We start from the raw sequence: 8,690 nt of genomic DNA, 5'->3' as shown, positions 1-8,690 counted from the left end.
GCACATAACTGTTTTTTATCCAAACGTAAAAGCGAAATAGATATGAGTGGATTCGGCTTCATGTACAGTACATGCACCCGCAGTACCAGGCGGGAAATTGGATACAACTCCCCACTCAATTCTTTCCTGGCCAGCGGATATAAAGGTACTGTTGGCTAGATCACAAATACTGACGCAGATATTTTACGAAGGAATATGCTATAAAACATATTTTCGTTCGTGAATGATGTCTAGACTCGTGAGTTGGACCGTGACAGCCTTTTCTATTTATTTATTGTCTTATGTTAGCCATGGAATTATCTTAAATCAGTTGACCTTGTTGTGAAGACCTTCCAGTCATCGGCTTCGCACATTTTGGAGGTACGCACAAACAACCCGGATACTTGAATGGCTCATCGAGCAGAAACGTCTAAGAACCGCTGCACTAGACTGACTAGAGGTATCGACATTGCGATGGCTCCGCATGCAGCATTGAAAGGGTAATGCATCTTATTTATTGCGTCCGTGTGAACCATACCTATATTGCTTGTTCCCAAGTTCAACCGGTCAAACATATATCATTTAGTGAATATCCCCAAGTTTATGGCTTTGCGTGTTATTGACCATTTTCGTTAAGTTCACATGAGTCCTTTCTATCTCTTGGTTTTACCGCAATCTAGTTTTTCAACTTCTCAAGTATTGAATAACGAAAGGCAGCGAACTTCGTTAATGTTTCTAGCCGAGTGTAGAGATCAGCGTGGCGCACTTGGCTCTCTTGGACTAGTCGCGCAGTCGACTGCATATTTTATTAAATGAAACACGTCAAACTTTACACCCAGCGAGGCTCGTCGGAACAATTGAATCTCGCGATTGACCAAGCTCGATTTGAGCAAAATCAAGGATTTGTATACCTAACCTGTAGATTATAAATAAAAAAAAGTGTTCTTACATATCGGTAGGTTCCTCATTGTGTTTTACTTCTGCTAGAACCTGATTAGCAGATTGTTGCCGATCAACAGGTGATGACTGCTCGCCGCTGCATTCCGGACCAGCCCCCTGGTTTCCTGTAATGAAGGAACTAATAGTTAGTCAAATCGAAACGGTCAGGAAGATTTGATCGAGTAATAATAACAGGTCCATGAAATGTGTTCAACAACAATCAACAGATCGATATATATCAAGATAGTGAATACATTTATATAAATACCAAAGGATAGATTATGATTATACTGCAATTCATTTCTTACTTAAATTTAAATAAGATCAGAATGGGAATACCTAAATTTCCTTATAAGTGAGTAGATATTCTCACGATTACTCCTACTTCCACTGGAACAGCAGTGCTGACTACTTTGACAACCTCTGTATATAAGGTGGGATCGAATACGATTGTAATTCCACATTCAATATCACTTGTATCATTAAGTATGGTGAACGTAGTCAATACTGGAATGTAAAATTGAAAATGGGAACTTCTCACATTGGATATCTTACCTTGTCCCGAAGCATTGTCCAGTATTGCATAATCGACGCCTCCTATTTTTTCCATCGGTTCTTCCAACAAGTTACTTCCATTTTGTGGTAATTCCACAATGACTTCGTTGCGACTCTGAATATGTAATAGGTTGTCATTCTGTGCAACAATATGTTCCATTTCGATTGGGATTTGACAATCATCTTGCTGTCGATGAACTGATTCTGATAGGTTGTCGCTGGTTTGCGGATCCGCTGCTTGGTTTCCTATATGATATGACAGAACAAATAGTTAAGCAGATATGAATGGCCAGGGAAATTTGATCGTTCAGTGTGAATAAGGTGTGAACGATTATAATCGATATTCCATTTGGCCTCCTATACTGAATTGAATTTCACTGTAGTGGATTTTACTAGGTAATTAGATGAAGAATGATGATGTCATAAGATATGACGATAAATGTCGAGACTTCATTTCTGGATCATAACTGAAAATTCAAAATCTGATCGTTCACGATTTTAGTTTATTTTATATTTATACTTGAAGAAGTTTTAACTTCTTAAGATCGATACTTCCACATGTATTAGAGTAGAAATTGGTGGCATAACTTCTACTTCTACTTAAGTTGCAATGTTGACTAGTAGTAAGGGGAAGATCGCAAAATTTGCTAGTACGACTTCGATCATGTTCCTTCAAAATGTAATCCGGCTCTGATTGAATTCAAGCCGTATAAGAAAATATAAATAAATGAAAAATTCATGTCAATATCAACCCCAGATCTAGCTTAATCCTGCATGCTACTTTGTATTACTCTGGCTGTATATGTGAAAAGTACGAATGCGGCACGGATCCGGTTTCGGCCAAAAATAAATATACCATAGCCAATAAGCAAAACATGCTTTAAATGCGTCACGGAAATATGGTTTGATCAATGAAACGTGAGAACCCTTGATTTACAAAGTGGGGTCGATTTGATAGTAGGATTTGATCTCTGAAGCGCTCGAATATGCGGTAGTAAAATCAGGGTAGGGTGTAAGAAAGAGGGCTGGGTCGCAACTGCTACACCAGAGCCGTGCTTTGGATGGGAAGTAGGGTCGAAGGGGTCCAAATATGATTTGGAAATCAACACCAACTTGAGCATTCCGTCACACATCTTAGCATTTTCTTCACGCTTCGCGCGATTACTTGTTACTAGAGTTAGTAAATATATTATGGCTACCCGATTCGATACGGGAGGCTTGGGTAATGAGAGGTCAAGACAGCTCTGATTAGGGCTTCGCTCTATAAAGTTAAAGTAGCACTGGTGTATAGTTTCGTTTTTATCTCTTTTTTCACAGAAAAAAATTACAGTCATGTATAGTGTAAAGTTGATCAATTCAACCGAGATATTTCGTTACGGATTGTGCGTTTCCAAATATAGTATCAACATGCTACGTATCACCAAAGATCCAATCCACTTCGATTTACACTGGATAGTCCAAGCAATACTAATGTTTTAAAAAGTGCTGCGCTGAAATGCTTAAAAATTGTCCCGATTTTAGAGGACGAAATTTTGGTAACACCGTACAAGTTATCAAATATGATTGTACTTCAATATTCTTCATCCCTTGTAGCTATTAAGCGATGTGAACGTAGATTGTACCAGGAATGTAAACTTTAAATCTCTTACCTTGTCCCAACGAACTTCTCGGTACAGGAGACTGGATGTCTACAGCATTATCGTACATTTCGTCTATCCCTTGGAGTACATCCTGTCGCCATTCCGCAGTATTCTCATTCATACATGGTACATGCGATGGATTTATTGGATGTGACGAGTTTTCATAGAACCTGTAGAAGTCCTGTTAACGACATGACATAACTTGACGTTTAATTTGGGAAACATTACACCGTAAAGTAAAATACTTTATTGCCCCGAATTTTTGAAATTTCCTGACGCTGACGTCATATGTTCAGATACACTTGTTTATGTACAATGTTCTTCCCAATACTGTACTAGTTGCTGACGATTACCCCTGTCACCCAAAAATATTAGGGTTCATTTCAATAACAACATACTAATCACTTGTATAAACGACTTACTGAAGTAATTTAAAAATCTTCATTTTCCACTCATATTGAAATAGTTTTTACAGTACTTCGAAGTCGCTACTGTACATTGTAATTGCGAAGAACTTCCTTTTTCTATTACTTCTACTTGCGTAAAATTTGAGTAAATTTATTGAGCAAGAGGGATCCTATGTCGAACATGAAGCAACATTTATCGCGGTTTGCTACAGAGTTTGAAACAATACTTTCAAACTGTGCAAGGCATTATGGCATTTTACTGTTCTAAATTCTCCCAACCTATTGTATAACCCACCTCCAGACTTCCTGTCGCAAACCCGTAGGGATGGTTTGAAGATCCTGTAAATTCCATTATGCAGTGTTTCAAGGCTCGAGCTGACTCCCAAATACAAATGCTACTAACGCTGGCCCCGCTGGTATTTATACCCCTCGTATGCGTGAGATTTGAGAATGGGAAAATTGTCTCGACATGATTTTGAGAGACCCAATTTTCTTTTCTCAATTAAATAATTGCATTCATGCGGTCTTCGATTCTACTGATCTTTGCGTTTGTCTATTCACGATCACGCGTCCTTGATAAAAATGTCTGAGTCTCATCAACTGATCTTTGCGTTTGTCTATTCAGCATCTTGCGACTTGCATCTTGACTCAGCAGACCCCCATACCTCCATTTATACATACAATTCACTGCAACATAAACACACACACACACACACACACACACACATCCTTCCCGCAGCGAACTCAGTACGGTATCACATGATTAGGAGATGTGGCCGTGTTAGTTAACAGCGAACACAAAACATATCCCTTTGTGTTTTTAGTTTACCATGCACCTATCACTAATATAAATCACTGATATAACTGCTGTGAAAAATCAGTATGCATAAATTTACTGGTCTCGCGATTTTTTCCCAAGTTTGCGTATGCCTTTGCCCAATAATATTGGTAATTTCATATATAGCAGGGTTAAACAGACTCAAGTCCGACTCGAACCAATCCATATGACTCGAGACTAAGAAGGACATTTCATTGTAATTTCGAAGAACAGTATAGTGACCATCCTATTGAAATTTCGTCTGCTGAAAGTGGAGAAAATTAGTATATTATCAATCCAAACCATTCAATATCAAGAAACAGAGTTATAAAAAGTGGGTTTAACAAGACTTCAACTGAAAACTGAGTAGTCAACACAATGACTTGGACTCGACCCTCTGCTCGGTGACTTGGACTCGGACTTAACTAAATGGTGAATTAAAAATGACTCGAGTCAAAACTATGAAAGTGAGATTGACATGTGACTCGGAGCCTCGTGACTTGGTTACTGCCCTGATATATAACACACACATGCACTGTTGCTCGAGTATAAAACTAGACAATCTACATAATTATGGGTTATTATAGTGAATTTGGACCCTGAAACTCGCACTTTATTTGTCCTGTAGAAGTAATATCAGTTTAAATCAACCAAATAAAGCAGTGCAAATGTTTATTTGACTGGTTGTAGTTTTTGAAACGTTTTATACAATAAATACAAAATATTAAAAGTGGCGCTATTATGTGGGTTTTGAGACAATGTGGGGGGTGCTTAACCCAAAAACTTGACGTGATAGAGAAAAACGGAAGTCATTTTTGAATTCAGCGCCCAAAAGTTAGTCAAAATAAATTGCCAGATCAAAGTCAACAAAAACTGTGTTGACCAGTGTTATCAAATCCCAGTCGAAATGGAACATATTGTTGAACGGAATGACAACCTATTACAGATTCAGAGTCGCAACGAAGTCATTGTGGAATTACAATCGTATTCGATCCTTTGTTATATAAGAGGTTTTCAAAGTAGTCAGCACTGCTGCTCCAGTGGAAGTAAAAGTAATCGTGAAAATATCTACTCACTTAAAAGTAAATTTAGGTATTCCCACGCTGATCTTATTGCAATATAAGTAAGAAATGAATCGCAGTATAATCATAATCTATCCTTTGGTATTTATATAAATGTATTCACCATCCTGATGTATATCGATCCGTTGATTGTCGTTGAACACTTTTCATGAACCTGTCAACATTACCCGATCAAATCTTCCTTGCTTTTTCGATTTGACTAACTATTAGTTCCGTCATTACAGGAAACCAAGGGGCGGGTCCGGAATGCAGCGGCGAGCAGTCACCACCTGTTGATCAGCAGCAATCTGCTAATCAGGATCTAGTCGAAGTTGTTGTTGTTGTTGTTTATTAAAAGGAAAATTTGGCGCTTATCACCTGTTGGTCTTTTGCGCCACGGTCAAGAATTGCGTAATAAATGAAAAGCAGTCAATGATGGCGTACGTATCGGACAGACAAAAAAAATTATCTCAGTGAAACGAAAGAATATCAAAGCGAGAAAAGGGAAATTTCGGAGCGGTGGAAAATATCATATTCATGGCTATTCACAATTTACGGTTGCAGGATAACACAAATTCAATTGTAAAAGGGATGATTTGATCCTCTATTAGGATAATTTCAAGGCGGAAATCAACATTCAATTCAGCACATTTAGCAATGAGGAAAGTACGATGGAAATCATATTTTGAGCAGTGGATCAAAAAATGTTCAGTGGTTTCCGGATAGCGACAAATAGAAAAAAGTGGAGATTCCACTGAACCAATTCTAAACAAATGGCTATTCAGACGACAGTGGCCGGACTGAAGACGAAACAGGATGCGTTCTTCTACGCGGTTTCTACGTGCCGGCGGTTTGTTCGCAATGGATGGATTAAAAATGTTATAATGTTGTCCGTTGTCGGATGCATGAAATTCTTCGTCCCATAGAACCAGGCAATGCCGCCGGATGATCTTCCGCACCTCAAGATTTGATAATATCGCCCAATTGCTGGCCGATATTGGACGAATAGTTAGAGGCCGTTTTCGCCAGCCGGTCGGCTTCCTCGTTCCGCTGATCCCGGCGTGCCCTGGAATCCACAAAAATGCCACATCGATACATCGCTGTCGTAAATCGAGAAGTGATAAGAGAATTTTCTCAACCAGTCTGCAGTGGAGCTGTAAATTAGAGTTGCGAATGCAGAGTACGGCACTGGAGCAGTCAGACATGATCAGGAACTTATCGGTCGTCAGAGAACTTCTGGAGATCCGGTTGACATCCTGTTGGATCGCGATCAGTTCCGTGGAAAAAACAGATTGCCCGCTAGGGCAAGGATTAACTTCTGATACTGCAAATGACGGAATATAAAAAGCAGCTCCTCCTCTAACGGTTGATTTAGACCCGTCGGTATTAATCGGAGTGTATCCGACATACTGGTCAGCCACATGACTCAAACAAATCTGGTTGGAAGATTCCGAGACATCGCGGAAAGAAGACTCGTGCAGAAGAGAGAGGTCAACGTGTGGCTGGGGCAGAAACCAAGGTGGAATAGATGAGAAGTGGTACTTGTCCAATATGATGCCGTCAAATAGCGTCGAGTTCGTGAGCGTATTGAACGTTCGAAAGTTCGGTCTCGTTAGACTGTAGATCTCATTCCAACTATCTTGAATGATGTTGGACGAATTCATTCCCAGGCTCTTGATTCAAAATAGGACATCGATAGTTCATCGAGATTAGAAGGTGTCGGAGATGAACGGGCATCTCGTGACATTCTAGCCGAAGTAAAACACAATGAAGAACCTACCGACATGTAAGAAAAGCCTTTTTCTATTTATAAGCTACACGTTAGGTAAAGAAATCCTAGATTTTGCTAAAATCGAGCTTGGTCAATCGCGAGATTCAATTGTTCGGACGAGTCTCGCTGGGTGTAAAGTTTGGCGTGTTTCATTTAATGAAATATGCAGTCGACTGCGCGACTAGACCATGAAAGTCAAGTGCGCCACGTTGATCTCTATACTCGGTTAGAAACATTATCGAAGTTCTCTGCCTTTCGTTATTCAATATTTGAGAAGTTATATAACTAAATTGCGTTAGAACCAGGAGATAGAAAGGACTTATGTGAACTTGACGAAGTTGGTCAATAACACGGAAAGCCATAAAATTGGGGATAAAAACTGAATAATAAATGTTTGACCGGTTGAACTGGGAAGTAAGTAATATAGGGATGGTTCAAACGGACGCAATTAATAAGATGCATTACCCTTTCAATGCTGCATGCGGAGCAATCGCAATGTCGACACCTCTAGTCAGTCTAGTGCAGCGGTTCTTAAACGTTTCTGCTCGATGAGCCCTTAAAGTTTTCGGGGCGGTTGTGCGTACCTCCAAAATTTCCGAAGCCGAGAACTGGAAGGTCTTCACAATAAGGTAAAATGATTTAAGGTAATTCCATGGCTAACAGAAGACAATAAATGACTAGAAAAGGCTGTTACAGTCCAACTCACGAGTCAAGACATCATTCACGAAGGAAAATATGTTTTTATAGCATGTTCCTTTGTAAAATATTTGCGGCAGTATTTGTGGTCTTGCCACCAGTACCGTTATATCCGCTGGACATAAAAAGTCCCCAAATATTTTCCATTCCTGTTTGCTATACTGAAGAGGTTAGTAATTTTTTTTTTCTTTTGGCTGTCCGCCAACATATTTATTGCTTTAATAATTTCAATACTTATAATTTCAATTTATATTTTATCGCGCGCACTCTCATTCACAAACATGAAATATGCAAACACAATACACACACTCTCACATACACATTCATATTTCGCCGCGTTCTTTTCCGTTTCGTCCATCATCCTTCGTCCGTTGGTATTCATCATCCTTACTTTCGTCTTTCCTTCTTTCGTCATCGTCATTATTGTCGTTTCCTTCCCCATCGATTCTTCTTTCTTCGGATAAGAATGTTTGAATTTTTTCGTCCAGTTTTTTATGCTTACATTTATGAGGCTTTCTTTTTGCAGTTTGATTCTCTCCAAAATTTTCATCAGGATGACTTCCGCCGTGTTCTTCCTCCATGGTTTTTCGTCTGACAGGTATGCGTTCGATATGTCTAGGTGCTGTTTATATCGCAGCACCGTACGCTTGAATATCGATATCAGTGTCAATTTTACACTGTCTTCATTCAGCTTATTGTGAAGTATCACTTCTCTGTTGGTATGCCCCAATTGGAGGGCCTTTTCTATATTCTTCAGTACTCCTCTTGTTACTCTGCAGTCAGCGAAAACGTGCTCCACTGTCTCGTCTTTTATTCTACAAAATT

General features: G+C 39.3%; 1 long non-coding RNA gene across 1 annotated transcript; it reads right to left on the bottom strand.

Annotated features, from left to right (window-relative positions):
* Window positions 1–223: 223 nt before the first annotated feature.
* Window positions 224–1,778, bottom strand: LOC145457283 (uncharacterized). The gene is made up of 2 exons (XR_013920830.1): window positions 1,474–1,778; window positions 224–1,043 (listed from the first exon to the last, which is right to left on the bottom strand). It is a non-coding gene; the product is annotated as an uncharacterized LOC145457283 (long non-coding RNA).
* Between the last annotated feature and the right edge of the window lie 6,912 nt (window positions 1,779–8,690).

This window comes from Botryllus schlosseri, chromosome 15, assembly GCF_051294905.1.
Source record: "Botryllus schlosseri isolate E-star chromosome 15, Bs_hap1, whole genome shotgun sequence".
Classification (NCBI taxonomy): domain Eukaryota; kingdom Metazoa; phylum Chordata; class Ascidiacea; order Stolidobranchia; family Styelidae; genus Botryllus; species Botryllus schlosseri.
The sequence above is the reverse complement of the archived record's forward strand: the minus strand, read 5'-3'. Positions and strand labels throughout refer to the sequence as shown.